Below are 17,637 nucleotides of genomic sequence, written 5' to 3' on the forward strand. Positions count from 1 at the left end.
TCCTTTTTCTCGTTGTTCCTTTTTTTATTCTACTCTTTCCCTCGTTCTTCGTGTTCTATTTATCTCTATCTTCTCAGCGTCCATCTCTCTCACACTATATCTCTTTCTAATACTCCTCGTGTTTCAAGTTCTGGGGTTAACGTGTCAACAGATCCTCGCTATTCATGTTAAAGATTCTAATGCTTTCCAATTATTTTGTTTCTAAGTATTTCTGACACATCGCCAAAACACTTCTCTCTTCAGACTTCATCATTTCAACAACTCTCGAAACTTGAGTTCGAGTCTCGTGAAAGCTGGCGTCCCAGCAATCAACGCATGCTCTATTGTTACAGCTGTACCGGAGTCTGTAAGCAAACTTCACACCTTGCTGTCACTCGAGAAAGTGGAGGGAGAGACGCGAGTAGAAGAAGAAATCTGTGGTTGCGATAATCACACGCGTTAAGTTTCATTCGAGGTCTCCGAGAAGAAAGGAGCTATAAGCCACACAGATTGCTTCCCTCCTTCCTTCCAGAGGTGACTAAGCAAAAAAGGAAAATCTTGAGCGTGATCTACTATAACGGCGTGAAATAAATTTGCTAGGAGTAATAGGAGCGGAGGAGGTAAACTGATCCCAAAGCCTAATTTTTTGTGACATGATCCACTCAGGATTTAATTCCCTGTAGTGGGAAAAATAATTATTTAGACAATATTTCTTTATTTATTTCCTTATTTCTCTAATTCTTTATTTATTTATTTCTCTAATTCTTTATTTATTTATTTCTCTAATTGTTTATTTATGTATTTATTTATTTATTTATTTATTTATTTATTCGAATGACAGGTACACAGATAACTTATCTTTGACCTAAACACAACCTCAAGATTAAAACAATATAACTTGATAGAACTTAAAATTAAACCTAATAAAGTAACTAGACAGAATCCTTCAAGAACTAAAAACTAAGAACTAAACAGAGGCATGAGGCTTCTTGCTTCCCAGTATTTGGCACAAATAATAATAATAATAATAATAATAATAATAATAATAATAATAATAATAATAATAATAATAATATGAATGAAAGACAATTTATTAATATTTAGTTAAAGATAATATATCAAAAAATTCTTTCAAAATTTCAATGACATCGACAGAATTCATTATCTTCAAATCTTTTTAAATTTATGCAGTTGCTGATTAAAATTTGAGACAAAGAAGTATGGTATGTGCAATTTAAACCGCTTAACTTCGTCTCAAGATATCTTTCAAAGTTCTTAAATTTTTACGCCGCCCGCATCGATCTCTTTTGGAAATGTTACATTTCACCAAAATACGCGTTTCAGTTATACTCGAGCAACTGAAAGAGAAAATGTGATAAAGAGAGAAAAAAAGATACTAAGTTAGGGATTCACAAGAAATAAATAATTCATTTGATTGCCTGATTATCTATTCTAATCACACACTCGAAACTAGGAATATCTTCTGAATTCTTACAACAAGAATTCCGTAGTGCTCGGGAAAAGTGCGTAAGCCAAAAATGTTAATTTTACACGAGAAGGAAAAACTGTCTTCACACCGGTTATGTCGATGTGATTTTCTTCTGTATGAATTACTGTAATGGGAGAAATACTTACGTCTCTTTTCCCAAGCGAGCAGATGTTCCGTAAGTTGTCAATAAATTATTTTAAAAAATGTTGGTGGAAACTGACTTATGCCACTTTTCCCAAGCACTGCAGAATTATTCCTTCAATAAACTATTAGCCACAGGCGTAGCTCAGTCGGCGGAGGCGCTTGTCTTCTAATCCGGAGCTGTGCTCGGGCGTGGGTTCGACTCCCGCTTGGACTGAGTTTAACACTTCTGAAGGAATTAGAACAATAGGTTGGAATTTTTAATTTTTATTCAAGTTTCCATTATTGGGATTATCGCTTCAAGCTTGTGGACATGACAATTTTAAGTTTGCATTAAGATAAAGGACAATTATACATATTTTACTGTCCAGTGGACCCGAGTTCAATATTGGGCAGGGAAATGAAAATGTTTCTCTCTCTTTCCAGGACAAGATAGTAGCCTATATCTTTTGCGTTTGCTCTGTACTGTACGAGTATTACAAGGTGAATTTGTTCATGTGCTAAACACAGGGGCAGTGTCTTTGTATCCTGTGTTGTCTTAAGAGGAGATATCTTTGCGCCTTACTGACCATGTGTCAGGGAATTGTCGCTAGCTGTGTTTATCTAAAGTTGATTCATAATTCTCGAAAAGTGATGATTAGGGCTAGGATTTTGATGAATTTGCATCTTTTTTCTAGTAAGCCAGAAACATTGCTGCTTTAGTATTTATATGTTATGTGATAAACGTAGTGTTTTAAAACATGTTAGGTCATTTTTTTGCATTTTTTACCTCTTATAACTCATAAGAGCATTTTTTGTTTTATTCGGTCTTTTTTGGGGTATTTTGAATTAATTTTGGCCATAAATCCCCATGATTAATGAAAAATATTATTTATTTCCTTTGACATTTTCTCTACATATTTTTTCAATTAATACCCATTATTTTGTATATTATTTTGATCGTTTTTCGACACAAATATTGTCACTTTAACGTATTGCACCCCACGTAATGGATTAGTCCAACCACCCCTTCAGTATAGACTCATCTATACCTGCTAGTTCCGGATAAGAGTGGCCTTGTGGTGGACTACATGGAACTACATTTGGTAAAATAATTAAAGTGTACTACTTAGAAAAATTATGTAAAATTAAATAAGCTTGAATGTTGGTACCAGAATTTAATTTAATTACAAGTCTAAATATTAGTATTCCTAATAAGGCAATTATGTAAGATCAATTTTTAGGACATTTTTAAGCGCATTTTTTTAAGATTTTTAGTTTATAAATGCATTGTTTTAGGACATTTTTTCATGATTTATAGGTCATCAATATCCTAGCCCTAGTAATGATAGAATGATTTATAGGATCCATATTCCTTGAAGTAAATTGTATGCCTTTCGATATTCTGGATTACTCTGCTTTCATATCATGAAAAGCTTCCCTTTTCTGTTGTTGGGATCGAAATGGGAACCACCCTCCTCTTGACTAGTGGCTGTAGAAAGGGGACAACACGGTTCAATCAAATAAAAAAATAAAATAAATTCGAATGTTAAGGGAACTCATACAATACTAACATATTCAATGCATTTTAAAATGATTCATGCATACAAAAATGTAATTTGCATTATTAACTGAAATATTCAATTAAACGAAACATCATTACTTCTATTCAAATTAGAGCAAATTTTGTTTCCACACCACGAATTTCGATCTTGCCAACCACAATATTGTCTCTACCTTTGCTGTTGCTATCGAAATTTTATATAAATGGGTGTGTTTGTTTGTTTAATTACACTACAACGGATAATTACGTTCAATAAGATATAAAATAATGGTCAGGAATTACTACTCAAAGTCCACTGCTATAAAGTAACGGTGAGCATATCTAGCCATGAAGCGAAGTGGGACCGGATTCAAATCCTGATTGAGACAAGTTACTTGGTTGGGGCTTTTTCCGAAGTTTTTCCTTAACTAATTGAAGCAGAAATGCTTGGTAACTTTCCATAGTGGACCTCGGACTCATTTCGCCATCATTAATTCACATATATTATCATCACCCATAGCAGGGGTTAACTCCACGGTGCAGAGTGCTGTGCTTGTACAAGAGCGCGGTCGTTCGGCTACAACAGAACAGGAGTGGTAAGCACAATAAGCCTCAGGTCACTCCTCCATTAGGATGACCAGACGTCCTTTTTAGGCCTCTGTCCGGGTTCCGGGCGGATTTTAAAAAAATCAAGAAATGTCCTCCTTTTCGTAACTTGTATGCCTGATATTTTGAAATTATCAGATTTGACGCCTTTTCAAGTACTTGCCTGTAGTTGTCAGCAGCATCGACGGAATATATTCTTTGCGAAAATCAACTGTCTTTCCCTTCTCTTTCACATATTGCATTTCTCCACTCCTGTCTATCTTGCGTCTCGTTTTCAAAATTTATCCACCCATCATAACCTAGACACACGATCACAACACTCCTCAATATTATCCATTCCCTCCCACCGAACATCCTCATATTCATCTTCTTTCACTGTGGCTGTTCCTCGGCTTTGGAATTCCCTACCGAGTAATGTCAGGGACTGTCAGACATCAAACCAATTTAAGAATAGACTAACGAACTATTTTTCTAACAATTCTTGTTAAGAATAATAGCTGTTTCAGGTTTCTCAATGTTTAATGGTTATATATATCACAAATAAATATCTAAATTATCTCATTATTATTATTATTATTATTATTATTATTATTATTATTATTATTATTATTACTACTACTACTACTACTATTATTAATATTATTACTATTATTATTATTATTATTATTATTATAACTATTTCTTACCAATGTTTATTATTGTCACACTAATATTACTTATCCAACTTTCATTATTTATTTTCATGTTGTTTTACGGTCTAGATATTAATGTAATAACTATGTAAGCAATTGTATTCAATTAGATTTAGAGTCTGGCTGGGCGGAAGAGAAAGCCTACTGGCCTTAGCTCTGCCAGATTAAATAAATACATTATTATTATTATTATTATTATTATTATTATTATTATTATTATTATTATTATTGTAACTTCCTTTGCTCCTCCTTGTTATGGTCGTTGCTCAGAGGTAGCTAGTAAATCGACGCGTGAATGTAAATCTCAATAGATATTATCTGTTCCCTTTAATAATTTTATTATAGTTCCCATGACTTTCATATTTAGCTAACTTTAAAATTATTATTAAGTTTTATCATAATTATTTTGTAATAAAATAGATATTAACACACTTTTACTATGAAATAACCTAGATGTGTACTTTTTTTTAGCAATGTCCTCGTATTTTAAGCTTTGTATCCTCTTTTTTATCGATGTGAACCTGGTCACTCTATCCTCCATAAAGGAGAGAGAAGACACAGACAAATTAATACTGACATCGCAGTGTGAGTGAGTGAGTGAGTGAGTGAGTGAGTGAGTGAGACACTTCTTTTTCTTCTTCTTCATCAACCTTCAGGCACAGAGGGACACTTGAAAGGGAGAAATATCTTAGAAATATAGGCGATCTGTCACGCTTGCAAGGTTTACGGAACTGGTGTTCTAAGCGAGAGCTCATAGCCTGTTAACCACTTGTCTAACTTCGAAATACGGCGTCCCACTGAAGGGATTCGATAATTCTGAAACGGTGAAAGATCAACAAAAGGACTTACGCTATTACAAGTCATAAGTAGGGCCAGGGAGTTCATGCATTTGCATATACAGGGACATGATTTTATTTTTACTAATATTTTTAATATTAACTTGGCTATACCTTTGGATTAATGGTTGAGACCCGGAAACACCGTTTGCTACCTCCTTCCACGACTGGAGTTCGATGGTACTGGCGTAAAATACAAACAAATCACTTCACTAGGTATAAGAGGGAAGAAAAGTAGTTCATCCATTTACGTAAAGTAGGAAATATCGCGATTTTGAGTTTGATAATTTTCATTAGGTTTTGTTTAATCAAAATACAGTACTGTATTAAGAATAAGTGTTTTTACTCACAAACTGAGTTATTCATGCGAACGTATTTATCACGCAGCGTATATTATACTGTCTACAGCACATTAGCGTACAATATAGAGAATGAAGTTAAATTGAAAAATAATCATAATATGGATATTTAAACACATTTTTGAAAATGGTGGCCGTTCATCTCGATACAGGCTTCAGATCTTTTTTGCCTATTATCGCACTATAGACTATTGCATCTAATTCCAATTACCAGTTTCGTCCTTCATATTTAGTAACTCATGTTGAAATAATTCTGTACCTATTCTATAAAAGAGTACATTACGTACTGTAAATTCAGTTTTCACTTCTGCCCGACCCGCACAGATAAAATTACTAAGACATGCTACCTATTGTCCGTCCAAGTGGTTATGTCGCAGGATCGTAGAAAGGGGGGGAATCACGTGATAGTTAATTACTTAACGAGGCCCTTTTATTTAAGTTATTTTAAACAGTTGCATAATATTACGTAGACGTCCAATTAATTCCTAACAGAAATTAATATTTTCAGAAAAGAGCTAAGGAAGCCCAGCCACTAGTCTTTACAGTGGAGCGAGCAGAAGCAGGTGGGGGAAATCGGGATGCGACGTAGGCAAACGGACGACAGTACCTGTGCGAATATATGATTCAATATTGGAAGTTTTCGTCACTGGAAAACGCAAACATATTTCTGAAACGTACTATACTCACTAACTCAGTACGTGGTCTTGTTTCTGTGTGGAGGACAGTTGGAACTTCGTTAGTAGAAGGGGTGGGAGTGAAGTACATTAAAAAACTCAGGTACGATAAAAATTGAAGTAAAAATAAAATGATGTCCCTGTATTTTTCCATTGGTTATAATTAGGGACCGGATTTTTATGTAATTACATATTATATTGCTTTGAACCTAACCGCATATAAATAACAAATCTTTGTGAATCTTGTAATTACCATTAATATATTAAACTTTGATACTACATATTTTTAAATATTTACCCCACTTTACATATTATGGCTTGGTATTACATAAATCTACATATTTAGGGGTTTTATTCATTTTTACTTCTTTAAAAGGAAAAAGAAAATTGCTGCTGGGGAAGTTTACAATTTGAAATAAGCCTTTTTACCTACCCGAGAAAGAATATATTTCGGGACGAAACGTAACATCTAAGCTCCAGGAAGTAAAAGAGGCACTCACCCAATACCGCCCACTGTAAATATGAAACAAAAGGCAACCTTTCTCATACAACTGCTCTTTATTGTAAAAATCAAGGAGGGAATAATCTCATACGCATAAGTGGACGACATAGTAGTAGGGTCTAAAGATCTTAAAAAGTTATAGGAAACAATAAAGATCATGGTAAAATGGTACAATAAAAACAAATTTGATATAAATGTGAACAAGACAGAAATGATGATACTCTGAAACGGCGAAAGTGCACCAGAAATAGTAGAAATCGTCATGAAGAAGAGAAAATGAAAAATTGTACCAGACTGCAAATATCTAGACTTAACAATACAAACCAGCGCAGATAATGATATTAAATATTTTCATGATTTTACATATTTTGGTACATATTCAGCTTATTTTTCTTACATAAATATGTACATATTTCACAACTTGATATTACATAAAAATTCGGTCCCTAGTTATAATTATTGCTCATTAATTATCTCCACGAATCATCAACATTGAGGCTTATTAAACCAAATTTTATGTTGCATATATTTGCATATTTTCACGTTTCAGCTTATTAAAGTTGATTATATGTTGCATAAAAATGTAAAGTATGGATTTTTAAAATACAAAAATCATATTTCATTTTGTAAAACTGGTATTAAGTAAAGGGACATATTAATAATAATAATAATAATAATAATAATAATAATAATAATAATAATAATAATGATTTATTTTAGCTGGCAGAGTTAAGGCCGTAAGGCCTTCTCTTCCACTCAACCAGCAAAAAGTGTCTATACATATGCATGAACTTACAAAGAATTCAACAATTTGATTTAGACGAGAGTTACATATATACAAGAGTTATATACGAATTAAACAACAAAATACTATGAACTATTAATTAAACACTGAAATAAACTGTGTAGCAGAATTAAGCTAAAATACATAGAATGTTAATATATTTCAAATAATATTAGATAATAGAAAGAGATTATTAGGAGACAATTTTGAAAATACAGCACTATCAGGATGATGTCTAAAGAAAGAAGTATCAATGTAGTCAGTGATAGTTTAAATCAGTATGATTGGAGTGAAATGCTAATAAGGTTATCTTTTAAGGTGTTTTCAAAGGTGTTTATTGTCTTGCAGCCCCTAATACTTTGTGACAAGGAATTCCATTGACTCGAGGTGGATACTGTAAAAGATGATGAATAATAAGATGTTCTATGAAGAGGTATACTTAGCGTGCCACAGATAAGTGATCTGGTATTTAGGTCGTGGTTAGAGTATAGATAAGAAAAACGAGACGAAAGACAATTTGGTGTTGAGGTGTGCAGAATTCGAAAGAATAAAGACAAAGAGTGTAAAGTTCTGCGTTCTTTAAGTCGGAGCCACGAAAGACTTGCGAAGGACGGTGATATGTGATCATATCGTCGGATGTTGCACACGTATCTGACGCACATATTCTGAGCTCGCTGTAACTTGACTGACAGTTCAGAACTTAGGTCACTTAACAAAACGTCACAATAATCGAAGTGCGGCATATTGTTTTAAGTCGGAGCAAAATTCTTGTTGTTCAGTGAACTAGCTGCAACTTTTTACGGAGTTGTCAAGAATGTACGAGTAAATGTGTAAATGAGGAACATTTGCAGCAGTATGTATAGATAGCTGTCTACATTACATGATGTTTCCTCTATTAGCAGGGCATGGGCAGTCAGCGTTCTTGGGAATGTGGCTCCACCTACAGGCTGCAAGAGAACTGTTTGCTACGAGACAGCTGGGAAATAAACTCACTGTGTGGATAAGCGGAGCAGTTTCGTATTCACATGGTAAGCATTACGTAAGGCTACAATATTATTTAATGTATAACTCGATAGATATGTGACAGCTTGTTACAACAAAAATATTACGTACAGTTCAATTATAATTTCTTCACCACCACCACCACCACCACCACCACCACCACCACCACCACCACCTCTGATTTTTCTTTCTTTCCTAGTCTTCGTAATAATTAATAATATGTAATATTATACATCTAACAGTGTTTCAATTTATAGCTATTAAGATTTCCTTCAAGACGGATTCTCTGAGAATTTTACAGAGAACAAGAGGTTATGGAAGCAAGGCTTTTTTGCGCATTTAGACATTTCACATTAATTTGTCGCCTTTTTCACCATCCCTTCAACATTTAACATCACTAGCAACATTTTTATTGAATTTGGTATTCCCAAGAAACTAGTTCGATTAAATAAAATGTGTCTCAGTGAAACGTACAGCAGAGTCCGTATAGGTCAGTTTCTGTCAGATGCGTTTCCAATTCACTATGGGCTAAAGCAAGGAGATGCACTATCACCTTTACTTTTTAACTTTGCTCTAGAATATGCCATTAGGAAAGTTCAGGATAACAGGCAGGGTTTGGAATTGAACGGGTTACATCAGCTGCTTGTCTATGGGAATGACGTGAATATGTAGGAGAAAATCCACAAACGATTAGGGAAAATACGGGCATTTTACTTGAAGCAAGTAAATAGGTTTGGAAGTAAATCCCGAAAAGACAAAGTATATGATTATGTCTCGTGACGAGAATATTGTACTAAATAGAAATATAAAAATTGGAAATTATCCTTTGAAGAGGTGGAAAAATTCAAATACCTGGAGCAACAGTAACAAATATAAATGATCCTAGGGAGGAAATTAAACACAGAATAAATATGGGAAATGCGTGTTATTATTCGGTTGAGAAGCTTTTATCATCCAGACTGCTGTCAAAAATTCTGAACGTTAGAATTTATAAAACAGTTATATTACCGGTTGTTCTATATGGTTGTGAAACTTGGACTCTCACTTTGAGAGAGGAAAAGAGGTTAAGGGTGTTTGAGAATAAGGTTCTTAGGAAAATATTTGGGGCTAAGAGGGATGAAGTTACAGGAGAATGGAGAAAGTTACACAACACAGAACTGCACGCATTGTATTCTTCACCTGACATAATTAGGAACATTAAATCCAGACGTTTGAGATAAACAGGGCATGTAGCACGTATGGGCGAATCCATAAATGCATATAGAGTGTTAGTTGGGAGGCCGGAGGGAAGAAGATCTTTGGGAGGCCGAGATGTAGATGGGAAGATAATATTAAAATGGATTTGAGGGAGGTGGGATATGATGATAGAGAGTGGATTAATCTAGCTCAGGATAGGGATCAATGGCAGGCTTATGTGAGGGCGGCAATGAATCTCCGGGTTCCTTAAAAGCCAGCAAGTAAGTAAGCAACATCATGATCATCTTACCAATTTATAAGCTCTAGAAACATACAACGATTTTGAATTCCGCTAAAAGTAAGAATGGAACAGAATAATGGTGGAAAACCTAGAGTCTTGTTTCAGAAAGAAGGGCGGCAGTTTTACAAAAGGGCGAGGGTTATGTGAGGAGGTTTCAGTGGGAAAAAAAATATATATATATATATTCTGGAGGCCATAAGTAAAAAAAAAAATTTCGAACAGTGCCATAGTTTATATTGCAATAGCCATAGATATTGATTTAATTTCCACCAAATAAATTCACTTACACATTAATCAAATTTGACTGTGTTCCAATTCAGTGGTGTACAACCTCATCGCCACACAACACGTGTGGCAAACCGACAACTGAAATATGGGAAACCGGTGCTCGCAATTATTGGTCGCAGTGAGGATTATCCTTCTTTATTTTACATACGCATTGTGCGAGATATTTTCTAGAGTACGATCTGTGACTGATCACTTACGATACAGTGACAAGGGAAGACTGGTGTCTGGAGAAACGTTTCAGTTTGTTGGCAATATTTATATCTTCTGACATGTGGAAGCAGCAGTGTAACAGGTTGGAAACGACTGACTGTGTGCAATATTTGTATATGCCGTGCTAGTCGATACAACGTGACTGGATGTACTGATGGGAGGTGAAGCCTGGGCTGGGATAGGGTGTTAGCGATCTCCACTGCTAATACTTCATTACAGCATTGCTTTTGCACGTTTATCTTTAGTTACCATCGCCTTTTTCTATCCTCCCACTTCTCCCTTACCTCCTTCCTCTTCTTTCCTTTCTCCCTTATCTTTCTTTTTCTCCTTTTCTTTATTGTTGTCCATATCTTCTTTCTCTTTTTGTTCCTTTCCATTTATCTTCTTCTCTTTCTTATCTGTTTCTACCCTCCCCTTCGTATTGTCTTCTTTTCTCTCTCCCTTCTTTTTCTTTTCCCCAATTTATTTTTCTACACCAATTCGCTTCTTGTCTCTCTCTCGCTCTCCCTTCCTCTCTATCTCCATCTCCTTCTCCCTCCTTTTTCTCATTGATTTTTTTTCGTCCTCTTTTCCTTGTCATCTTTCTCTTGCCCTTCCTCTTCATCTGTTTTCACTTTTCTTCTCTCCTCTACCACCTCCTCTTTGAGTCCTCGCTCCTTTCTTCCTCCATTCTCCCCTTTCTCTTTTTGTTTCTCTTCTGTTTCTTTTTGTCCTCCATTAAAGTATGTTGTTACTGAAATTTGAGGAATTACACTAAGTCTCTAAATGAACACGCAAAGAATTGATCTAAACAAGATCTCAAATGCCTTATCAGGCGCACCTTTATTATTATTATTATTATTATTATTATTATTATTATTATTATTATATTTATATCTTACACCCAAACACTTCCATTGGTGTGTCCTTGGGTCCAATTTTGTAGAAACGCTAAATGAGAAAATTAAGAATCAACAGGATTTCCACAGTGATTATTATAAAACGTATGTTGACTTGATTTGATTTGTATTTGGTTTCTCAGAAGATGTTAAAGGGGTTCGGAATCGCCTATCTCCACAATGTTAAACTTCAAGTTCATGTTCCATTTTCTCAGAGACCTTCGTATGCGGAAAGATATAACTTTTACCACATGTTACAGGAAGCCTGTTGATGATTTAGACACAAGTACGTTTAGTTATTATAAAAATGTTACAAATTAAATATTTTTTATTATGAAACTGAATCTTGGAAAGAAAAAAGGAGGGAATTCACTTTTTTATATTTAAACTATCCAACATACAAACATTTCCCGTGTTAAAAGTAGGAAATACTTATGGAGAACATGTGGTAAAAAGTTTAGCTTTGTATCTTAGATAGAAGCTGAGATAATGAGTCATACGTTAAAAAAATGTAAGGGAAACTTCATTCGAAGTTGACAATAAATATCAATTTATAGGTGCAACATAAATAAAAAAAGATAAAAAAAGACTTTTCAGTTTTCAAAACAATAAGTGTCATATCACTGTAATCCCTCAATTCTGTAGAATGCAATGAGACAATAAAATAAAATTTCAAAATTTCGTCATTTTTGAGGTTACGAACACTCTTAACATTGTAAACCTTAGATAATAATAATAATAATAATAATAATAATAATAATAATAATAATAATAATAATAACTCTATATTTAATTTGTCAGAAGATGCTAACACTCTAAACGTTACGAAATAATAATAATAATAATAATAATAATAATAATAATAAAGACGAACAAGATTAGTAAAATAAGATAGCCTGAACATAAATTAAAATATACCTACAGTACATAAAGAAATAATAGATAATATAAGTTACAGTCGAACTTGTCTAATTAGAACGTTTTTATTTCGAATTGTGAATAATTCGAGCTTTCCACACGATCCCTTCACATTTCTCTACTACGCAATGTTAAAAAATCGTCTGTAATTATATAATAATGTTATGTTTTATTTAACGACGCTCGCAACTGCAGAGGTTATATCAGCGTCGCCGAATGTGCCGGAATTTTGTCCCGTAGGCGTTCTTTTACATGCCAGTAAATCTACTGACATGAGCCTGTCGCATTTAAGCACACTTAAATGCCATCGACCTGGCGGGATCGAACCCGCAACCTTGGGCATAGAAGGCCAGCACTATACCAACTCGCCAACCAGGTCGACGTAATTATATATATAATTTTTTTTTGATAATTCGAAGTAATTCAGTTCCGAAACTACGAAAATCGGCCCACAATATAGCGCGAGCAGATTGTCGCCGTCTTCAGATGAAAAAGAAGTGTCAGAACATGTAGAGACACCATTGCTTACTATCGCCCAGGCCTTGGACTACTTCCAGGAATTAAGGTGCTTTGTTGAAGAACAACAAAATGTGAGTGAAAAAATTTTGCAATTGTTCAACAAACTGAAAAAATTTTGTATGAATTAATGATTAAAAGAAAAAAAAAGTGTCCAACTTGCAAAATAAATTGTCAATAAATAGTTTTGTTCTTACTGTATTGCATTGATTTTTTTTATCAAATAGGATCCGGGTACGGACAGAAAAACGAGAGATACACAGGGCGAGTAAAAAAATTATACAAAAAAACAAGAAAAGGAAAGAGAGGCGTAGAAGGAGGAAACGGGAAAGAAAGAATGAGATGACAGAAGGGAAAACAATGGGAGAAAAAAAGATAACGAAAAAAAGAAGAATGTGAATATGAAGAGAAGAGAAGAGAAGAGAAGAGAAGAGAAGAGAAGAGAAGAGAAGAGAAGAGAAGAGAAGAGAAGAGAAGAGAAGAGAAGAGAAGAGAAGAGAAGAGAAGAGTAAATTAGAAGTGAAGAGAAGACTAAATTAGAAGTGAAGAGGAGAGTAAATTAGAAGTGAAGAGAAGAGTAAATTAGAAGTGAAGAGAAGAGTAAATTAGAAGTGAAGAGAAGAGTAAATTAGAAGAGAAGAGTAAATTAGAAGTGGAGAGAAGAGTAAATTAGAAGAGAAGAGAAGAGTAAATTAGAAGAGAGGAGAAAATTAGAAGAGAAGATAAAATTAGAAGAGAAGAGAAAATTAGAAGAGAAGAGTAAATCAGAAGTGAAGAGAAGAGTAAATTAGAAGAGAAGAGTAAATGAGAAGAGAAGAGTAAATTAGAAGAGAAGAGAAGAGTAAATTAGAAGAGAAGAGTAAATTAGAAGAGAGGAGAAAATTAGAAGAGAAGAGAAAATTAGAAGAGAAGAGTATATCAGAAGTGAAGAGGAGAGTAAATTAGAAGAGAAGAGTAAATTAGAAGAGAAGAGAAGAGTAAATTAGAAGAGTAAATTAGAAGAGAGGAGAAAATTAGAAGAGAAGAGAAAATTAGAAGAGTAAATTAGAAGAGTAAATTAGAAGAGAGGAGAAAATTAGAAGAGAAGAGAAGAGAAGAGAAGAGAAGAGAAGAGGAGAGGAGAGGAGAGGAGAGGAGAGGAGAGGAGAGGAGAGGAGAGGAGAGAAGAGAAGAGAAGAGAAGAGAGAAGAGAAGAGAAGAGAAGAGAAGAGAAGAGAAGAGAAGAGAAGAGAAGAGAAGAGAAGAGAAGAGAAGAGAAGAGAAGAGAAAAGAGAAGAGAAGAGAAGAGAAGAGAAGAGATTGAAATAACGGAAAATAGATATAAGAAGGGAATGAGACGGCACTAGGAAATGAGGACGAAGAAAAATAGAAGAATAAAGAAGAAAGGAAAAAGGAGGATAATGGAAGACTATGAAAGGAAGGAACAAAATGTTGAAGATGTATTTGATTAATAAGAAAAAATTTTTTAAGCAATAAGTCCAACACCTACCAGGATACATAGTGAATAGCGGTCTACAGAACCTGTTTTACGTCTACTTTCTACTTTATTAAAAGACGCTTCTGTGCTGCAAATGTTATTTAACATCATTATAATTACAATGACAAGAAAAGAGAGAGATGAAGAATAAAAAAACAAAAGTAGTAAAGAACGCATTATTAACGTCGTGTTCCATTACACAGAGGCTATTTATATTTGGTCACATTATATGAATAAGTATAGCCCAATGCAAGAATAGCGGGGTTTTAGGAGCGAGGAAATCGAAATATTCAAAGACGATCTGCTTAAAAGTTACTTCATTTGCTATAAATCTTAAAAGACGTGGCAGCGATTGAATCACTGTCTTCGTGAGAGACCATCGGCTGACTGAGCTATGATTGAGACAAGTTGTCTAATTAATCAACAGGTGAAACATCAATGCTGATTTGGTTGCTGTTTTTTTTATTCTATTGCATAGCGCAAGTGCACCCAAACTATTTTATTTGAAGGGCGAGTAACTACAAGCATGATCGGTCGGGGGCCACATATAATCCCTAGATAATTCTTCGAAATGCAAATCAATTTGTATATACAATAATTTTCAGTCAATATTTCGCAGGGAAAAGCTATTTATTTTTTATACTAAATATGCAAATTTTGGTACAACAGTGCATGTATAATCATTATCTAATGAGCAGTATGCAACTAGTTTTTTTTTTTAAGATAATAGATTGTTGATGTCTGCTTTCTGTTTAATGGTACAGCTGGCCCAGCGTTTTTGGCCTGTGTCCTAGAGTATAGTGCCCAGTTTGTGAGCATGTTGCTAGAGCAGCTGAGAATGGTACCATTTCCTATACACGTCACATCAACCATTTGCCAAACACAGTTGTCAGACTGACTACGGCAAAGATAAAACACTAGCACTTAACGTTCTCATTACTTATTTCACACGCCAAAAACGGTAACGCGGACTCTACTGAGGAGCAAGACATCTTGAAAATCTTTGCCACTGAAGCTCGATCTCAATTTTGATTTTTTAATATTAATTTTTGAAAATGTTTGTTCACGTATGTCGTATGAAAACAAGGAGATCATACGCCAGGCTTGGTTATTTAAAGCTAGATACTTTCGATATATTATTAATGTATTTAATTTTATCAAGTTTTTAGAATCAAGACTCCTTTCACTGAAGAAAATTACCATCTATAACAGCTATAAATAAATAATTTAATTATAATATTAATTCTAGCCTCATCTGTATATTAAATATAGACAAATCTAGCTGTTCTAATCGCAGTTGTTCCGATGCACTGTCAATATAAGAGACAATCGACATGAAAACAAAGACATTTCAGAATCCATCTTCAAAAAATCTATAAATCTTTTGTATTGTTAAATCTTTTAATAATCATTGTTACTATAACAGATATATTCTGTAGGACCAAAAATTAATCTTTACGTAGTTTCTTCGCCCAACAGTGTATATTACTGTGGAATCTCGGCCACCAAGTTACTCAATTGTGTGCACTCCTTGTATAATTGCAGTTGACAATATGAATGTCAGCATATATATGTCGATCTTGGAGTCAGGCCACAAAGAGGAAAACACTAGAGGAGAGGATTCGATCCGGCGCTGTGGATTGAACTTCGGCGTAGCTCAATTGTTAGAGCACTTGGTACGTAGAACCAAGGATCCGGTTTCGATCCCCGGCGCCGCAGCGGATTTTTCTCCTCTAATAATCATTGTATAAATCTTTTAATAAATTGTTCAATTCCCTCAATAACTTCCACAAAAAATCACTTCTGAAAGTTGTTGGACTTTTATTGACTGTAGGGAAACTCCCTCAATTTTTCACAGAAATCGTTTCTTGAATAACTTTAAATGATTTCACTGCACTATATGCATCATTGATTAATTTATCTTTACCTCACAGTATGGTATTAAAATCATTCAAATGTTTTGTTAAATCACCAAGAAATGCAAAGGAGAATTACTAGTCGGGATCACTTATTCACAAGGCGATCTTTCTTCTTTAGAAACTCGCAAATTTCCTCTCGTAGAGAAAGAAACTTTTCCAGCGTATAACTGCGACTCAGCCACTTTATTCCTATGTGGAAAATTCCATCACTATATTTACTAATATGAACTAATCGTCCGTTCGTAACCAGGCCAGTTTCACTGTAGAGACATGCTGAAACAGTCGTGTTCAACAAATAAAACTCTAAAAATTGCAAGTAATTTAATATTAAATTAGTCTGGGGTCGCATTGGGTAGAGTGCTGGCCTTCTGTGCCCGAGGTTGCGGGTTCGATCCCGGCCCAGATCGATGGCATTTAAGTGTGCTTAAATGCGACAGGCTCATGTCAGTAGATTTACTGCCACGTAAAAGAACTCATGCGGAACAAAATCTCGACACACCGGCGACGCTGATATAACCTCGGCAGTTGCAAGCGTCGTTAAATAAAATATAATTTTAAAAAATTTAATTTTTTAAGGGGTTAGGTACAGCTTACAGCAGTAGCATTTTGGAAATATTCAACATTGTTTTCCTCCATCACTGTATCTTATAGCCTACAATAATGAAAATTAGTATATGTAAAACACTGTCTTTTGCTATATGAAAAAAGAAAATTTACGATTAACAAAAATTGTTTACATTTTTTTTTTTTTTTTCAAAATTCAGTTCACTGTGCAGTATGAAGCGTTTCCACATAACTAAAAAACTATCCAACATTATGTAATGAAATGCTTTGCGTGTATTTATGCATGTCATATCTACAATATGATGCAGTATCACTTCTCTACCTTTGATAGATTGTCTGATAAAAATAAATTCATTTAAAAATGGTCAAATATCAGTATTTCCTTCTAACACAAAATAAAATATATATATATATATATATATATATATATATATATATATATATATATATTGTTTATTAAGGAATGTAGTTCAAAGAGCATGATATTGTAAACATGAGTTTCAGCAATAAAATAAAAGCGAGATAACATGAAAAAGGTAACAAGTTTATGAGTTATGAGGGAAACGCTTCATCACTACACAGTAAACTGAAATCATTTTGAATTTAAAAAAAATATATATATAAATAGTGTTTAAATCGTAAAGATATATATATATATATATATATATATATATATATATATATATATATATATTCATGTAGCAGAAGGACAGTGTTTTACACATGCCAATTTTCATTATTGTACAAGATACAGCAATGGAGGAAAAAAAAAATGTTGAATATTTCCAAAAATTTTACTGCTAT

The 17,637-nt window shown here is 34.0% G+C and overlaps 1 long non-coding RNA gene across 1 annotated transcript in view; it reads left to right on the forward strand.

The window, feature by feature from the left end:
• The window catches only part of LOC138702236 (uncharacterized), a 220,815-nt gene that overhangs the window by 134,580 nt on the left and 68,598 nt on the right, over nucleotides 1-17,637 (forward strand). Inside the window, exon 4 of the long non-coding RNA XR_011332821.1 lies at nucleotides 8,484-8,612. This is a non-coding gene — a long non-coding RNA (uncharacterized lncRNA). The remainder of the gene's footprint in view (nucleotides 1-8,483; nucleotides 8,613-17,637) is intronic.

Source organism: Periplaneta americana, chromosome 6 (assembly GCF_040183065.1).
Source record: "Periplaneta americana isolate PAMFEO1 chromosome 6, P.americana_PAMFEO1_priV1, whole genome shotgun sequence".
In the NCBI taxonomy this organism is placed as follows: Eukaryota; Metazoa; Arthropoda; class Insecta; order Blattodea; family Blattidae; genus Periplaneta; species Periplaneta americana.